The sequence below is a fragment of the Orcinus orca genome, chromosome 1 (genome assembly GCF_937001465.1).
Source record: "Orcinus orca chromosome 1, mOrcOrc1.1, whole genome shotgun sequence".
In the NCBI taxonomy this organism is placed as follows: domain Eukaryota; kingdom Metazoa; phylum Chordata; class Mammalia; order Artiodactyla; family Delphinidae; genus Orcinus; species Orcinus orca.
The window spans coordinates 66,125,468-66,143,603 of NC_064559.1; the positions used below are offsets into that span (position 1 = coordinate 66,125,468).

At 54.6% G+C, this 18,136-nt stretch overlaps 1 long non-coding RNA gene across 1 annotated transcript in view; it reads left to right on the forward strand.

Annotated features, from left to right (window-relative positions):
• The window catches only part of LOC125965155 (uncharacterized), a 961,575-nt gene that overhangs the window by 737,457 nt on the left and 205,982 nt on the right, over positions 1-18,136 (forward strand). The gene's annotated exons all lie outside the window — the stretch shown is intronic.

An 18,136-nucleotide genomic window follows, 5' to 3' on the forward strand; every position in this document is an offset into this window, starting at 1 on the left:
GACTAGGGTTAGGGTTAGGGAATGGGGACGGATTAGTGTCCAGGTGAGGGTACGACAACGGTTTAGGGGGAACGTACGTGTGAGGGCACGGGTTAGTGTTAGCGTACGGTTTAGGATTAGGGGACGGGTGAGGGGAAGGCTTCGGGAAGGGTTAGGGTTAGGGTTCGGGCTAGGGTTAGGGTTAGGGGACGGGGACGGTTTAGGGTCCAGGTGAGGGTACGACAACGGTTTAGGGGGAGCGTATATGTGAGGGCAGGGGTTAGTGTTAGCATACGGGTTAGGATTAGGGAACGGGTGAGGGGAAGGCTTCGGGGAAGGGTTAGGGTTAGGGTTCCGGCTAGGGTTAGGGTTAGAGGACGGGGACGGTTTAGGGTCCAGGTGAGGGTACGACAACGGTTTACGGGGAGCGTATATGTGAGGGCAGGGTTTAGTGTTAGCGTACGGGTTAGGATTAGGGGACGGGTGAGGGGAAGGCTTCGGGGAAGTGTTAGGGTTAGGGTTCGGGCTAGGGTTAGGGTTAGTGGACGGGGACGGTTTAGGGTCCACGTGAGGGTATGACAACGATTTAGGGGGAGCGTACGTTTGAGGGCACGGGTTAGTGTTAGCGTACGGGTTAGGATTAGGGGACGGGTGAGGGGAAGGCTTCGGGGAAGGGTTAGGGTTAGGGTTCGGGCTAGGGTTAGGGTTAGGGGACGGGGACTGTTTAGGGTCCAGGTGAGGGTACGACAACGGTTTAGGGGGAGCGTACGTGTGAGGGCACGGGTTAGTGTTAGCGTACGGGTTAGGATTAGGGGACGGGTGATGGGAAGGCTTCGCGGAAGGTTTAGGGTTAGGGTTCAGGCTAGTGTTAGGGTTAGGGGACGGGGACGGTTTAGGGTCCAGGTGAGGTTATGACAACGGTTTAGGGGGAGCGTACGTGTGAGGGCACGGGTTAGTGTTAGCGTACGGGTTAGGATTAGGGGACGGGTGAGGGGAAGGCTTCAGGGAAGGGTTAGGGTTAGGGTTCGGGCTAGGGTTAGGCTTAAGGGATGGGGACGGTTTAGGGTCCAGGTGAGGGTACGACAACGGTTTAGGGGGAGCGTATATGTGAGGGCATGGGTTAGTGTTAACGTACGTGTTAGGATTAGGGGACGGGTGAGGGGAAGGCTTCGGGGAAGGGTTAGGGTTAGGGTTCGGGCTAGGGTTAGGGTTAGGGGACGGGGACGGTTTAGTGTCCAGGTGAGGGTACGACAACCATTTATGGTGAGCGTACGTGTGAGGGCACTGGTTAGTATTAGCGTACGTGTTAGGATTAGGGGACGGGTGAGGGGAAGGCTTCGGGGAAGGGTTAGGGTTAGGGTTCGGGCTAGGGTTACGGTTAGGGGACGGGGATGGTTTAGTGTCCAGGTGAGGGTACGACAACCATTTATGGTGAGCGTACGTGTGAGGGCACGGGTTAGTATTAGCGTACGTGTTAGGATTAGGGGACGGGTGAGGGGAAGGCTTCGGGGAAGGGTTAGGGTTAGGGTTCGGGCTAGGGTTACGGTTAGGGGACGGGGATGGTTTAGGGTCCAGATGAGGGTACGACAACGGTTCATGGGGAGCGTACTTGTGAGGGCACGTGTTAGTTTTAGCATACGGGTTAGGATTAGGGGACGGGTGAGGGGAAGGCTTCGGGGAAGTGTTAGGGTTAGTGTTCGGACTGGGGTTAGGGTTAGGGGACGGGGACGATTTAGGGTCCAGGTGAGGGTACGACAACGGTTTAGGGGGAGCGTACGTGTGAGGGCACGGGTTAGTGTTAGCATACGGGTTAGGATTAGGGGACGGTTGAGGGGAAGGCTTCGGGGAAGGGTTAGTGTTAGGGTTCGGGCTAGGGTTAGGTTTAGGGGATGGGGACGGTTTAGGGTCCAGGTGAGTGTATGACAACGGTTTAGGGGGAGGGTGTGTGTGAGAGCATGGGTTACTGTTAACGTACGGGTTAGGATTAGGGGACGGGTGAGGGGAAGGCTTCGGGGAAGGGTTAGGGTTAGGGTTTGGGCTAGGGTTAGGGTTATGGGACGGGGACGGTTTAGGGTCCAGGTGAGGGTACGACAACGGTTAAGGGAGAGCGAACGTGTGAGGGCATGGGTTAGTGTTAGCGTACGGGTTAGGATTAGGGGACGGGTGAGGAGAAGGCTTCGGGGAAGTGTTAGGGTTAAGGTTCGGGCTAGGGTTAGGGTTAGGGGTCAGGGAAGGTTTAGAGTCCAGGTGAGGGTACGACAACGGTTTAGGGGGAACGTACATGTGAGGGCACGGGTTAGTGTTAGCATACGGGTTAGGATTAGCGGACGGGTGAGGGGAAGGCTTCGGAGAAGTGTTAGGGTTAGGGTTCGACCTAGGGTTAGGTTTAGGGGACGGGGACGGTTTAGGTTCCAGGTGAGAGTATGACAACGGTTTAGGGGAGGCATACGTGTGAGGGCACGGGTTAGTGTTAGCGTACGGGTTAGGATTAGGGCACGGGTGAGGGGAAGGCTTCGAGGAAGGGTTAGGGTTATGGTTCGGGCTAGGGTTAGGGTTAGGGGACGGGGACGGTTTAGGGTCCAGGTGAGGGTATGGAAACGGTTTAGGGGGAGCGTACGTGTGAGGGCATGTGTTAGTGTTAGCGTACGGGTTAGGATTAGGGGACGGGTGAGGGGAAGGCTTCGGGGAAGATTTAGGGTTAGGGTTCGGGTTAGGGTTAGGGTTAGAGGACGGGGACTGTTTAGGGTCCAGGTGAGGGTACAACGGTTTAGCGGGAGCGTACGTGTGAGGGCACGTGTTAGTGTTAGCGTACGGGTTAGGATTAGGGGACGGGTGAGGGGAAGGCTTCGGGGAAGGGTTAGGGTTAGGGTTCGGGCTAGGGTTAGGGTTAGGGAACGGGGACGGTTTAGGGTACAGGTGAGGGTACGACAACAGTTTAGGGGAGGCATACGTGTGAGGGCACGGGTTAGTGTTAGCGTACGTGTTAGGATTAGGGGACGGGTGAGGGGAAGGCTTCAGGGAAGGTTTAGGGTTAGGGTTAGAGGACGGGGACGGTTTAGGGTCCAGGTGAGGGTACCACGGTTTAGGGGGAGCGTACGTGTGAGGGCACGGGTTAGTGTTAGCGTACGGGTTAGGATTAGGGGACGGGTGTGGGGAAGGCTTCGGGGAAGGGTTAGGGTTAGTGTTTGGGCTAGGGTTAGGGTTACGGTATGGGGATGATTTAGGGTCCAGGTGAGGGTACGACAACGGTTTAGGGGGAGCGTACGTGTGAGGGCATGGGTTAGTGTTAGCGTACGGGTTAGGATTAGGGGACGTGTGAGGGGAAGTCTTCGGGGAAGTATTAGGGTTAGGGTTCGGGCTAGGGTTAGGGTTAGGTGTCAGGGGCGGTTTAGAGTCCAGGTGAGGGTACGAAAACGGTTTAGGGGGAGCGTACGTGTGAGGGCACGGGTTAGTGTTAGCATACTGGTTAGGATTAGTGGACGGGTGAGTGGAAGGCTTCGGGGAAGGGTTAGGGTTAGGGTTCGGGCTAGGGTTAGGTTTAGGGGACGGGGACGGTTTAGGGTCCAGGTGAGGGTATGACAACGGTTTAGGGTGAGCGTACGTGTGAGGGCACGGGTTAGTGTTAGCGTACGGGTTAGGATTATGGCACGGGTTGGGGAAGGCTTCGGGGAAGGGTTAGTGTTAGGGTTAGGGCTAGGGTTAGGGTTACGGGACGGGGAGGGTTTAGGGTACAGGTGAGGGTACGACAACGGTTTAGGGGTAGCGTACGTGTGAGGTCACGGGTTAGTGTTAGCGTACGGGTTAGGATTAGGGGACGGGTGAGGGGAAGGCTTCGGGGAAGGGTTAGGGTTAGGGTTCGGGCTAGGGTTAGTGTTAGGGGACGGGGACGGTTTAGGGTCCAGGTGAGGGTATGACAACGGTTTAGGGGGAGCGTACGTGTGAGAGCACGGGTTAGTGTTAGCGTACGGGTTAGGATTTGGGGACGGGTGGGGGAAGGCTTCGGGGAAGGTTTAGTGTTAGGGTTAGGGCTAGGGTTAGGGTTACGGGACGGGGAGTGCTTAGGGTACAGGTGAGTGTACGACAACGGTTTAGGGGGAGGGTACGTGTGAGAGCACGGGTTAATGTTAGCGTACGGGTTAGGAATAGGGGACGGGTAAGGGGAAGGCTTCGGGGAAGGGTTAGGTTTAGTGTTCGGGCTAGGGTTAGGGTTAGGGGACGGGGACGGTTTAGGGTCCAGATGAGTGTAGGACAAAGGTTTAGGGGGAGCGTACGTGTGAGAGCACGGGTTAGAGTTAGCGTACGGGTTAGGATTTGGGGACGGGTGAGGGGAAGGTTTCGGGGAAGTGTTAGGGTTAGGGTTCGGGCTAGGATTAGGGTTAGGGGACGGGGACTGTTTAGGGTCCAGGTGAGGGTACGACACCGGTTTAGGGGGTGCGTACGTTTGAGGGCACGGGTTAGTGTTAGCGTACAGGTTAGGATTAGGGGACGGGTGAGGGGAAGGCTTCGGGGAAGGGTTAGGGTTAGGGTTCGGGCTAGGGATATGGTTAGGGGATGGGGACGGTTTAGGTTCCAAGTGAGGGTACGACAACGGTTTAGGGGGAGGGTACGTGTGAGGGCACGGGTTAGTGTTAGCGTACGGGTTAGGATTAGAGGACGGGTGAGGGGAAGCTTCGGGAAGGGTTAGGGTTAGGGTTCGGTCTAGGGTTAGGGTTAGGGGACGGGGACGGTTTAGGGTCCAGGTGAGGGTACGACAACTGTTTAGGGGGAGCGTACGTGTGACGGCACGGGTTAGTGTTAGCGTATGGGTTAGGATTAGGGGACGGGTGAGGGGAAGGCTTTGGGGAAGGGTTAGGGTTAGGGTTCGGGCTAGGGTTAGGTTTAGGGAATGGGGACGGTTTAGGGTCCACGTGAGGGTACGACAACGATTTAGGGGGAGCGTACGTGTGAGGGCACGGGTTAGTGTTAGCGTACGGGTTAGGATTAGGGGACGGGTGAGGGGAAGGCTTCGGGGAGGGGTTAGGGTTAGGGTTCGGGCTAGGGATAGGGTTAGAGGACGGGGACTGTTTAGGGTCCAGGTGAGGGTACGACAACGGTTTAGGGGGAGCGTACGTGTGAGGGCACGGGTTAGTGTTAGCGTACGGGTTAGGATTAGGGGACGGGTGAGGGGAAGGCTTCGGGGAAGGGTTAGGGTTAGGGTTCAGGTTAGGGTTAGGGTTAGGGGACGGGGACGGTTTAGGGTCCAGGTGATGGTACGACAGCGGTTTAGGGTGAGCGTACGTGTGAGGGCACGGGTTAGTTTTAGCGTACGTGTTAGGATTAGGGGACAGGTGAGGGGAAGGCTTCGGGGAAGGTTTAGGGTTAGGGTTCGGGCTAAGGTTAGTGTTAGGGACGGGGATGGTTTAGGGTCCAGGTGAGGGTACGACAACGGTGTAGGGGGAGCATACGTGTGAGGGCACGGGTTAGTGATAGCGTACGGCTTAGGATTAGGGGACGGGAGAGGGGAAGGCTTCATGGAAGTGTTTGGGTTAGGGTTCAGGCTAGGGTTAGTGTTAGGGTATGGGGACGGTTTAGGGTCCAGGTGAGAGTACGACAACGGTTTAGGGGGAGCGTACCTGTGAGGGTACGGGTTAGTGTTAGCGTACAGGTTAGGATTAGGGGACGGGTGAGGGGAAGGCTTCGGGGAAGGGTTAGGTTTTGGGTTCGGGCTAGGGTTAGGGTTATGGGACGGGGAAGGTTTAGCGTCCAGATTAGGGTACGACAACGGTTTAGGGGGAGCGTACATGTGAGGGCACGGGTTAGAGTTAGCGTACGGGTTAGGATTAGGGGACGGGTGAGCGGAAGGTTTCGGGGAAGTGTTAGGGTTAGGGTTCGGGCTAGGGTTAGGGTTAGGGGACGGGGACTGTTTAGGGTCCAGGTGAGGGTACGACAACGGTTTGGGGGAGCGTACGAGTGAGGGGATGGGTTAGTGTTAGCGCATGGTTTAGGATTAGGGGACGGGTGAGGGGAAGGCTTCGGGGAAGGGTTAGGGTTAGGGTTCGGGCTAGGGTTAGGGTTAGGGACGGGGATGGTTTAGGGGCCAGGTGAGGGTACGACAACGGTTTAGGGGGAGCGTACGTGTGAGGGCACGGATTAGTGTTAGCGTACGGTTTAGGATTAGGGGATGGCTGAGGGGAAGGCTTCGGGGAAGGGTTAGGGTTAGGGTTCGGGCTAGGGTTAGGGTTAGGGGATGAGGACGGTTTAGGGTCCAGGTGAGTGTAAGAAGACGGTTTAAGGGGAGCGTACGTGTGAGGGCACGGGTTAGTGTTAGCGTACGGGTTAGGGTTCGGGCTAGGGTTAGGGTTAGGGGACGGGGACGGTTTAGGGTCCAGGTGAGGGTACGACAACGGTTTAAGGGGAGCGTACGTGTGAGGGCACGTGTTAGTGTTAGCGTACGGGTTAGGATTAGGGGACGGGTGAGGGGAAGGCTTCGGGGAAGGGTTAGGGTTAGGGGACGGGGACGGTTTAGGGTCCAGGTGAGGGTATGACAACAGTTTAGAGGGAGCGTAAGTGTGAGGGCATGGGTTAGTGTTAGCTTACGGGTTAAGATTAGCGGACGGGTGAGGGGAAGACTTCGGGGAAGTGTTAGGTTTAGGGTTCGGGCTAGGGTTAGGGGACGGGGACGGTTTAGGGTCCAGGTGAGGGTACGACAACGGTTTAGGGGGAGCGTACGTGTGAGGGCACAGGTTAGTGTTAGCGTACGTGTTAGGATTAGGGGACGGGTGAGGGGAAGGCTTCTGGGAAGGGTTAGGGTTAGGGTTCAGACTAGAGTTAGGGTTAGGGATTGGGGACGGTTTATGGTCCAGGTGAGGGTACGACAACGGTTTAGGGGGAACGTACGTGTGAGGGCATGGGTTAGTGTTAGCGTACTGCTTAGGGTTAGGGGACGTGTTAGGGGAAGGCTTCGGGGAAGGTTTAGGGTTAGGGTTCGGGCTAGTGTTAGGCTTAGGGGACAGGGACGGTTTAGGGTCCAGGTGAGGGAACGACAACGCTTTAGAGGGAGCGTACGTGTGAGGGCACGGGTTAGTGTTAGCGTACGGGTTAGGATTAGGGGACGGGTGAGGGGAAGCCTTAGGGGAAGGGTTATGGTTAGGGTTCGGGCTAGGGTTAGTGTTAGGGGATGGCTACGGTTTAGGGTCCAGGTGAGGTTACGACAACGGTTTAGGGGGAGCGTACGTGTGAGGGCACGGTTTAGTGTTAGGATACAGGTTAGGATTAGGGGACGGGAGAGGGGAAGGCTTCGGGGAAGGGTTAGGGTTAGGGTACGGGCTAGGGTTAGGGTTAGGGGACGGGGACGCTTTAGGGTCCAGGTGAGGGTACGACAACGGTTTAGGGGGAACGTACATTTGAGGGCATGGGTTAGTGTTAGCGTATGGGTTAGGATTAGGGGACGGGTGAGGGGAAGGCTTTGGGGAAGGGTTAGGGTTAGGGTTCGGGCTAGGGTTAGGTTTAGGGAATGGGGACGGTTTAGGGTCCACGTGAGGGTACGACAACGATTTAGGGGGAGCGTACGTGTGAGGGCACGGGTTAGTGTTAGCGTACGGGTTAGGATTAGGGGACGGGTGAGGGGAAGGCTTCGGGGAGGGGTTAGGGTTAGGGTTCGGGCTAGGGATAGGGTTAGAGGACGGGGACTGTTTAGGGTCCAGGTGAGGGTACGACAACGGTTTAGGGGGAGCGTACGTGTGAGGGCACGGGTTAGTGTTAGCGTACGGGTTAGGATTAGGGGACGGGTGAGGGGAAGGCTTCGGGGAAGGGTTAGGGTTAGGGTTCAGGTTAGGGTTAGGGTTAGGGGACGGGGACGGTTTAGGGTCCAGGTGATGGTACGACAGCGGTTTAGGGTGAGCGTACGTGTGAGGGCACGGGTTAGTTTTAGCGTACGTGTTAGAATTAGGGGACAGGTGAGGGGAAGGCTTCGGGGAAGGTTTAGGGTTAGGGTTCGGGCTAAGGTTAGTGTTAGGGACGGGGATGGTTTAGGGTCCAGGTGAGGGTACGACAACGGTGTAGGGGGAGCATACGTGTGAGGGCACGGGTTAGTGATAGCGTACGGCTTAGGATTAGGGGACGGGAGAGGGGAAGGCTTCATGGAAGTGTTTGGGTTAGGGTTCAGGCTAGGGTTAGTGTTAGGGTATGGGGACGGTTTAGGGTCCAGGTGAGAGTACGACAACGGTTTAGGGGGAGCGTACCTGTGAGGGTACGGGTTAGTGTTAGCGTACAGGTTAGGATTAGGGGACGGGTGAGGGGAAGGCTTCGGGGAAGGGTTAGGTTTTGGGTTCGGGCTAGGGTTAGGGTTATGGGACGGGGAAGGTTTAGCGTCCAGATTAGGGTACGACAACGGTTTAGGGGGAGCGTACATGTGAGGGCACGGGTTAGAGTTAGCGTACGGGTTAGGATTAGGGGACGGGTGAGCGGAAGGTTTCGGGGAAGTGTTAGGGTTAGGGTTCGGGCTAGGGTTAGGGTTAGGGGACGGGGACTGTTTAGGGTCCAGGTGAGGGTACGACAACGGTTTGGGGGAGCGTACGAGTGAGGGCATGGGTTAGTGTTAGCGCATGGTTTAGGATTAGGGGACGGGTGAGGGGAAGGCTTCGGGGAAGGGTTAGGTTTAGAGTTCGGGCTAGGGTTAGGGTTAGGGGACGGGGACGGTTTAGGGTCCAGGTGAGGGTACGACAACGGTTTAGGGGGAGCGTACATTTGAGGGCATGGGTTAGTGTTAGCGTATGGGTTAGGATTAGGGGACGGGTGAGGGGAAGGCTTCGGGGAAGGTTTAGGTTTAGGGTTCGGGCTAGGTTTAGGTTTAGGGAACGGGAACGGTTTAGGGTCCACCTGAGGGTATGACAACGATTTAGGGGGAGCGTACGTGTGAGGGCACGGGTTAGTGTTAGCGTACGGTTTAGGATTAGGGGACGGGTGAGGGGAAGGCGTCGGGGAAGGTTTACGGTCAGGGTTCGGTCTAGGGTTAGGGTTAGGGGACGGGGATGGTTTAGGGTCCAGGTGAGGGTACGACAACGGTTTAGGGGGAGCGTACGTGTGAGGGCATGGGTTTGTGTTAAAGTACGGGTTAGGATTAGGGGACGGGTGAGGGGAAGGCTTCGGGGAAGTGTTAGGGTTAGGGTTCGGGGTAGGGTTAGGGTTAGGGGACGGGGACGGTTTAGGGTACAGGTGAGGGTACGACAACAGTTTAGGGGGAGCGTACGTGTGAGGGCATGGGTTAGTGTTAGCGTACGGGTTAGGATTAGGGGACGGGTGAGGGGAAGGCTTCGGGGAAGGGTTAGGGTCAGGGTTCGGGCTAGTGTTAGGGTTAGGGGACGGGGACGGTTTACGGTCCAGGTGAGGTTACTACAAAGGTTTAGGGGGATTGTACATGTGAGGGCATGGGTTAGTGTTAGTGCACGGGTTAGGATTAGGGGACGGGTGAGGGGAAGGCTTCGGGGAAGTGTTAGGTTTAGGGTTCGGGCTACGGTTAGGGTTAGGGGACGGGGATGGTTTAGGGTCCAGGTGAGGGTATGACAACGGTTTAGGGGGAGCGTACGTGTGAGGGCATGGGTTAGTGTTAATGTACGGGTTAGGATTAGGGGACGGGTGAGGGGAAGGCTTCGGGGAAGGGTTCGGGTTAGGGTTCGGGCTAGGGTTAGGGTTAGGGGACGGGGACGGTTTAGGGTCCAGGTGAGGTTACGACAACGGTTTAGGGGGAGCGTACATTTGAGGGCACGGGTTAGTGTTAGCGTATGGGTTAGGATTAGGGGACGGGTGAGGGGAAGGCTTCGGGGAAGGGTTAGGGTTAGGGTTCGGGCTAGGGTTAGGTTTAGGGAATGGGGACGGTTTAGGGTCTACGTGAGGGTATGACAACGATTTAGGGGGAGCGTACGTGTGAGGGCACGGGTTAGTGTTAGCGTACGGGTTAGGATTAGGGGACGGGTGAGGGGAAGGCTTCGGGGAGGGGTTAGGGTTAGGGTTCGGGCTAGGGTTAGGGTTAGGGGACGGGGACTGTTTAGGGTCCAGGTGAGGGTACGACAACGGTTTAGGGGAGCGTACGTGTGAGGGCACGGGTTAGTTTTAGCGTACGGGTTAGGATTAGGGGACGGGTGAGGAGAAGGTTTCAGGGAAGTGTTAGGGTTAAGGTTCGGGCTATGGTTAGGGTTAGGGGTCAGGGAAGGTTTAGAGTCCAGGTGAGGGTACGACAATGGTTTAGGAGGAACGTACATGTGAGGGCACGGGTTAGTGTTAGCATACAGGTTAGGATTAGCGGACGTGTGAGGGGAAGGCTTCGGGGAAGTGTTAGGGTTAGGGTTCGGGCTAGGGTTAGGTTTAGGGGACGAGGACGGTTTAGGGTCCAGGTGAGAGTACGACAACGGTTTAGGGGAGGCATACGTGTGAGGGCACGGGTTAGTGTTAGCGTACGGGTTAGGATTAAGGGACGGGTGAGGGGAAGGCTTCTAGGAAGGGTTAGGGTTAGGGTTCGGGCTAGGGTTACGGTTAGGGGACGGGGACGGTTTAGGGTCCAGGTGAGGGTATGACAACGGTTTAGGGGGAGCGTACGTGTGAGGGCATGTGTTACTGTTAGCGTACGGGTTAGGATTAGGGGACGGGTGGGGGAAGGCTTCGGGGAAGGTTTAGTGTTAGGGTTAGGGCTAGGGTTAGGGTTACGGGATGGGGAGTGTTTAGGGTACAGGTGAGTGTACGACAACGGTTTAGGGGGAGGGTACGTGTGAGAGCACAGGTTACTGTTAGCGTAAGGGTTAGGATTAGGGGACGGGTAAGGGGAAGGCTTCGGGGAAGGGTTAGGTTTAGTGTTCGGGCTAGGGTTAGGGTTAGGGGACGGGGACGGTTCAGGGTCCAGATGAGTGTAGGACAACGAATTAGGGGGAGCGTACGTGTGAGGGCATGGGTTAGTGTTAGCGTACAGGTTAGGATTAGGGGACGGGTGAGGGGAAGGCTTCGGGGAAGGGTTAGGTTTAGGGTTCGGGCTAGGGTTATGGTTAGGGGACGGGGACGGTTTAGGTTCCAGGTGAGGGTACGACAACGGTTTAGGGGGAGGGTACGTGTGAGGGCACGGGTTAGTGTTAGCGTACGGGTTAGGATTAGGGGACGGGTGAGGGGAAGGCTTCGGGGAAGTGTTAGGGTTAGGGTTCGGTCTAGGGTTAGGGTTAGGGGACGGGGACGGTTTAGGGTCCAGGTGAGGGTACGACAACTGTTTAGGGGGAGCGTACGTGTGAGGGCACGGGTTAGTGTTAGCGTACGGGTTAGGATTAGGGGACGGGTGTGGGGAAGGCTTCGGGGAATGTTTAGGGTTAGGGTTTGGGCTTGGGTTAGGGTTAGGGTACGGGGACGATTTAGGGTCCAGGTGAGGGTACGACAACGGTTTAGGGGGAGCGTACGTGTGAGGGCATGGATTAGTGTTAGCGTACGGGTTAGGATTAGGGGACGTGTGAGGGGAAGGCTTCGGGGAAGTATTAGGGTTAGGGTTCGGGCTAGGGTTAGGGTTAGGTGTCAGGGGCGGTATAGAGTCCAGGTGAGGGTACGAAAACGGTTTAGGGGGAGCATACGTGTGAGGGCACGGGTTAGTGTTAGCATACGGGTTAGGATTAGTGGACGGGTGAGTGGAAGGCTTCGGGGAAGGGTTAGGGTTAGGGTTCGGGCTAGGGTTAGGTTTAGGGGACGGGGACGGTTTAGGGTCCAGGTAAGTGTATGACAACTGTTTAGGGGGAGCGTACCTGTGAGGGCACGGGTTAGTGTTAGCGTACCGGTTAGGATTATGGCACGGGTTGGGGAAGGCTTCGGGGAAGGTTTAGTGTTAGGGTTAGGGTTAGGTCTAGGGTTAGGGTTACGGGACGGGGAGGGTTTAGGGTACAGGTGAGTGTACGACAACGGTTTAGGGGGAGGGTACGTGTGAGAGCACGGGTTACTGTTAGCGTACGGGATAGGATTAGGTGACGGGTAAGGAGAAGGCTTCGGGGAACGGTTAGGTTTAGGGTTCGGGCTAGGGTTAGTGTTAGGGGACGGGGACGGTTTAGGGTCCAGATGAGGGTAAGACAATGGTTTAGGGGGAGCGTACGTGTGAGGGCACGGGTTAGAGTTAGCGTACGGGTTAGGATTTGAGATCGGGTGAGGGGAAGGTTTCGGGGAAGTTTTAGAGTTAGGGTTCGGGCTAGGGTAAGGGTTAGAGGACGGGGACTGTTTAGGGTCCAGCTGAGGGTACGACAACGTTTTAGGGGGAGCGTACGTGTGAGGGCACGGGTTAGTGTTAGCATACGGATTAGGATTAGGGGACGGGTGAGGGGAAGGCTTCGGGGAAGGGTTAGGGTTAGGGTTCAGGCTAGGGTTATGGTTAGGGGACGGGGACGGTTTAGGTTCCAGGTGAGGGTACGACAACGGTTTAGGGGGAGTGTACGTGTGAGGGCACGGGTTAGTGGTAGTGTACGGGTTAGGATTAGGGGATGGGTGAGGGGAAGGCTTCTGGGAAGGGTTAGGGTTAGGGTTCCAGCTAGGGTTAGGGGACGGGGACGGGGACGGTTTAGGGTCCAGGTGAGGGTACGACAACGGTTTAGGGGGAGCGTATATGTGAGGGCAGGGGTTAGTGTTAGCATACGGGTTAGGATTAGGGAACGGGTGAGGGGAAGGCTTCGGGGAAGGGTTAGGGTTAGCGTTCGGGCTAGGGTTAGGGTTAGGGGACGGGGACGGTTTAGGGTCCAGGTGAGGGTACGACAACGGTTTAGGGGGAGCGTATATGTGAGGGCAGGGGTTAGTGTTAGCGTACAGGTAAGGACTAGGGGACGGGTGAGGGGAAGGCTTCGGGGAAGGGTTAGGGTTAGGGTTCAGGCTAGGGTTAGGGTTAGGGGACGGGGACGGTTTAGGGTCCAGGTGAGGGTATGACAATGGTTTAGGGGGAGCATACGTGTGAGGGCAATGGTTAGTGTTAGCGTACAGGTAAGGACTAGGGGACGGGTGAGGGGAAGGCTTCGGGGAAGGGTTAGGGTCGGGGTTCAGGCTAGGGTTAGGGTTAGGGGACGGGGACGGTTTAAGGTCCAGGTGAGTGTACGACAATGGTTTAGGGGGAGCATACGTGTGAGAGCACGGGTTAGTGTTAGCGTACGGGTTAGGATTAGGGGACGGATGAGGGGAAGGCTTCGGGGAAGGGTTATGGTTAGGGTTCGGGCTACGGTTATGGTTAGGGGACGGGGACGGTTTAGGGTCCAGGTGAGGGTAGGACAATGGTTTAGGGGGAGCGTACGACTGAGGGCACGGGTTAGTGTTAGCGTACGGTTTAGGATTAGGGGACGGGTGAGGGGAAGGCTTTGGGAAGGGTTAGGGTTAGGGTTCGGGCTAGGGTTAGGCTTAGGGGACGGGGACGGTTTAGGGTCCAGGTGATGGAACGACAATGGTTTAGGGGGAGCGTACGTGTGAGGGCATGGGTTAGTGTTAGGGTACAGGTAAGGACTAGGGGACGGGTGAGGTGAAGGCTTCGGGGAAGGGTTAGGGTTAGGGTTCGGGCTAGGGTTAGGGTTAGGGGACGGGGACGGTTTAGGGTCCGGGTGAGGGTACGACAACGGTTTAGGGGGAGCGTATATGTGAGGGCAGGGGTTAGTGTTAGCATACGGGTTAGGATTAGGGAACGGGTGAGGGGAAGGCTTCGGGGAAGGGTTAGGGTTAGGGTTCCGGCTAGGGTTAGGGTTAGGGGACGGGGACGGTTTAGGGTCCAGGTGAGGGTACGACAACGGTTTAGGGGGAGCGTATATGTGAGGGCAGGGTTTAGTGTTAGCGTACGGGTTAGGATTAGGGGACGGGTGAGGGGAAGGCTTCGGGGAAGTGTTAGGGTTAGGGTTCGGGCTAGGGTTAGGGTTAGGGGACGGGGACGGTTTAGGGTCCACGTGAGGGTATGACAATGATTTAGGGGGAGCGTACGTTTGAGGGCACGGGTTAGTGTTAGCGTACGGGTTAGGATTAGGGGACGGGTGAGGTGAAGGCTTCGGGGAAGTGTTAGGGTTAGGGTTCGGGCTAGGGTTAGGGTTAGGGGACGGGGACTGTTTAGGGTCCAGGTGAGGGTACGAAAACGGTTTAGGGGGAGCGTACGTGTGAGGGCACGGGTTAGTGTTAGCGTACGGGTTAGGATTAGGGGACGGGTGATGGGAAGGCTTCGCGGAAGGGTTAGGTTTAGGGTTCAGGCTAGTGTTAGGGTTAGGGGACGGGGACGGTTTAGGGTCCAGGTGAGGGTACGACAACGGTTTAGGGGGAGCGTACGTGTGAGGGCACGGGTTAGTGTTAGCGTACGGGTTAGGATTAGGGGACGGGTGAGGGGAAGGCTTCGGGGAATGGTTAGGGTTAGGGTTCGAGCTAGGGTTAGGGTTAGGGGTCGAGGACGGTTTAGGGTCCAGGTGAGGGTACGACAACGGTTTAGGGGGAGCGTACGTGTGAGGGCACGGGTTAGTGTTAGCGTACGGGTTAGGATTAGGGGACAGGTGAGGGGAAGGGTTCGGGGAAGGGTTAGGGTTAGGGTTCGGGCTACGGTTAGGGTTAGGGGATGGGGACGGTTTAGGGTCCAGGTGAGGGTAGGACAATGGTTTAGGGGGAGCGTACGAGTGAGGGCACAGGTTAGTGTTAGCGTACGGGTTAGGATTAGGGGACGGGTGAGTGGAAGGCTTCGGGAAGGGTTAGGGTTAGGGTTCGTGCTAGGGTTAGGCTTAGGGGACGGGGACGGTTTAGGGTCCAGGTGAAGGTATGAGAACGGTTTAGGGGGAGCGTATGTGTGAGGGCACAGGTTAGTGTTAGCGTACGGGTTAGGATTAGGGGACGGGTGAGGGGAAGGCTTCGGGGAAGCATTATGTTTAGGGTTCGGGCTAGGGTTAGGGTTAGGGGACGGGGACGGTTTAGGGTCCAGATGAGGGTACGACAATGGTTTAGGGGGAGCGTACGTGTGAGGGCACTGTTTAGTGTTAGCGTACGGCTTAGGATTAGGGGACGGGTGAGGGGAAGGCTTCGGGGAATGGTTAGGGTTAGGGTTCGGGCTAGGGTTAGGGTTAGGGGACGGGGACGGTTTAGAGTTCAGGTGAGTGTACGACAACGGTTTAGGGGGAGCGTACGCTTGAGGGTACGGGTTCTTGTTAGCGTACGGGTTAGGATTAGGGGAAGGGTGAGGGGAAGGCTTCGGTGAAGGGTTAGGGTTAGGGTTCGGGCTAGGGTTAGGGTTAGGCGACGGGGACGGTTTAGGGTCCAGTTGAGGGTACAACAACGGTTTATGGGAGGCGTACGTCTGAGGGCATGGGTTAGTGTTAGCGTACGGGTTAGGATTAGGGGACGGGTGAGGGGAAGGCTTCGGGGAAGTTTTAAGGTTAGGGTTCGGGCTAGGGTTAGGGTTAGGAGACGGGGACGGTTTAGGGTCCAGGTGAGTGTACGACAACATTTTAGGGGGAGCGTATGTGTGAGGGCATGGGTTAATGTTAGCGTACGGGTTAGGACTAGGGGATGGGTTAGGGTAAGGCTTCGGGGAAGTGTTAGTGTGGATCATACTCTGGGTTCCCCATGCATGTTTTAGCTGAAGGAAGAATCCCTTAATCCTGGAGAGTTGAGACCCATGGAATGGATACCATGCAATATGACTTCAAAGGGTCTGCATTTGCTCACCGAACCTCACCAATCCTATCACTGCTGCGTTTATAACGCTGTACACACACTTGATTCTCTTTCAGAGACATATAAATCCATAGGTTTTAAGATTCTTACTAGTCAGATATATTCTTAGGCGTTTAATATGTGGTGTTGTGTCCTCTTCGTTGAGCAAGGAGTAGCTCTTGTCTATTACATATTTGGCTTATGGAACGGTATCTGTGCTAATTTCAATCTCTGGTTTTATGCAGCACCCCAACTCACCTTTCCCCTTAAGCAAGCATAAGTTGGTTTTCTACATTTGAGACCCTGTTCTGTTTTGTAATTCAGTTCCTGTGTAGCCAAGTTTACATTCCGTGTATTAGTGATATCTTATGATGTTTCTTTTTCTGTGTGACTTATTTCACTTAGAATCATCGTACCTGTATCCACTCATTATGCTGTTATGGGCCTGATGACATAGATTTCATTGCTGAGTGATATTGCATTGTACGTAAGTACCACAACTTCTTTATCCATTTTTCGCTTTCTGCGATATTGAACTTGTACCGTAAACGAGGTTCTTGTAAACAGAGCTTTCCCAAACTTTGGGGTGGCTGTGTCTTTTTGATTTTAATTTCCCTAAGCTATAGGACCATAAGTGGAAGTGCCATAGGCTCTGTTGCTTTGTTTTTTAGATGTTTCAAGAAACACCATACACTTCTCCAGAGTGGCTGTTGGCAATTTACATCCCGCGCATCAGCGTAAGAGGGCTCCAAGTTCTCCATGGCCTGTCCTGCCTTTCTGGATTTTACACTTTTTTCAGATGGCCCTTTTGACCAGGGGGCAGTGAGACTTCATTGTAGTGCAGATTTCCTTTGCAAGCTTGCTTGGTTGGCCAAAAAGGGCGTATGCGTTTTTTCCTGAATATATTCAGGAAAAAACGCATACGCCCTTTTTGGCCAAGTGCATCATTGTGGACGTTCTGCCTCTTTTCCTATGCTTTACATGCAATTCCAGTCTACCTCCTGAAATCGGTTTCTTGCAATTCTACCCCACTTTCAAGTCCTCTTGGCAGCCTTACTTCAATATATTTTTGGACGATAGCTGTCATTTATAACTCTGCAGGTTTGTGAAAGACAGTGACCCTGAGCTCCTTTCTTCAACTCGCTTTTTTGTGAGCTGGCCGCAACACCGCAGGATTGCTTCAGGCCCTAGTGTGGTTCCGGCACAGCACGCTGAGCCTTTGGTTAATTCCTATTCCTGGTGGGAAATGAGAGTTAAATTTGCCCGTCAACACACCTCCAGCTATTCTCTCATTGGTTCTCCCTGTTCCTGTTCATCTTACGCAGAAATTGCAAACTGGGCCAAACAGGAGGTTAAAGGCACTGACTCTCCAAGTGGGGAGAGTGTTAGTAAAGCGTCTGGAATGTTGCACCGGAGTACCAGGGGACGAAAACTGAGACACATTTGAACACGTTTCCTGATCACACGGTGGATCATAATCTGGGTTCCACATGCATGTTTTAGCTGAAGGAAGAATCCCTTAATCCTGGAGAGTTGAGACCCATGGAATGGGTACCATGCAATATGACCTCAAAGGGTCTGCATTTGCTCACCGAACCTCACCAATCCTATCACTGCTGCGTTTATGCCACAGTACACACGTTTGATTCTCTTTCGGAGACATAAATCCATAGGTTTTAAGATTCTTACTAGTCAGGTATACTCTTAGGCGTTTAATATGTGGTGTTGTGTCCTCTTTGTTGAGCAAGGAGTAGCTCTAGTCTATTACATATTTGGCTTATGGAACGGTATCTGTGCTAATTTCAATCTCTGGTATTATGCAGCACCCCAACTCACCTTTCCCCTTAAGCAAGCATAAGTTGGTTTTGTACATTTGAGACCCTGTTCTGTTTTGTAATTCAGTTCCTGTGTAGCCAAGTTTACATTCCGTGTAGTAGTGATATCTTATGATGTTTCTTTTTCTGTGTGACTTATTTCACTTAGAATCATCGTACCTGAATCCAATCATTATACTGCTATGGGCCTGATGACATAGATTTCATTGCTGAGTGATATTGCATTGTACGTACGTACTACAACTTCTTTATCCACTTTTCGCTTTCTGTGATATTGAACTTGTACCTAAACGAGGTTCTTGTAAACAGAGCTGTCCCAAACTTTGGGGTGGCTGTGTTTTTTTATTTTAATTTCCCTAAGCTATAGGACCATAAGTGGTAGTGCACTAGGCTCTGTTGCTTTGTTTTTTAGATGTTTCAGGAAACACCATACACTTCTCCAGAGTGGCTGTTGGCAATTTACATCCCGCCCATCAGCATAACAAGGCTCCCAGTTCTCCATGGCCTGTCCTGTCTTTCTGGATTTTACACTTTTTTCAGATGGCCCTTTTGACCAGGGGGCAGTGAGACTTCATTGTAGTGCAGATTTCCTTTGCAAGCTTGCTTGGTTGGCCAAAAAGGGCGTATGCGTTTTTTCCTGAATATATTCAGGAAAAAACGCATACGCCCTTTTTGGCCAAGTGCAT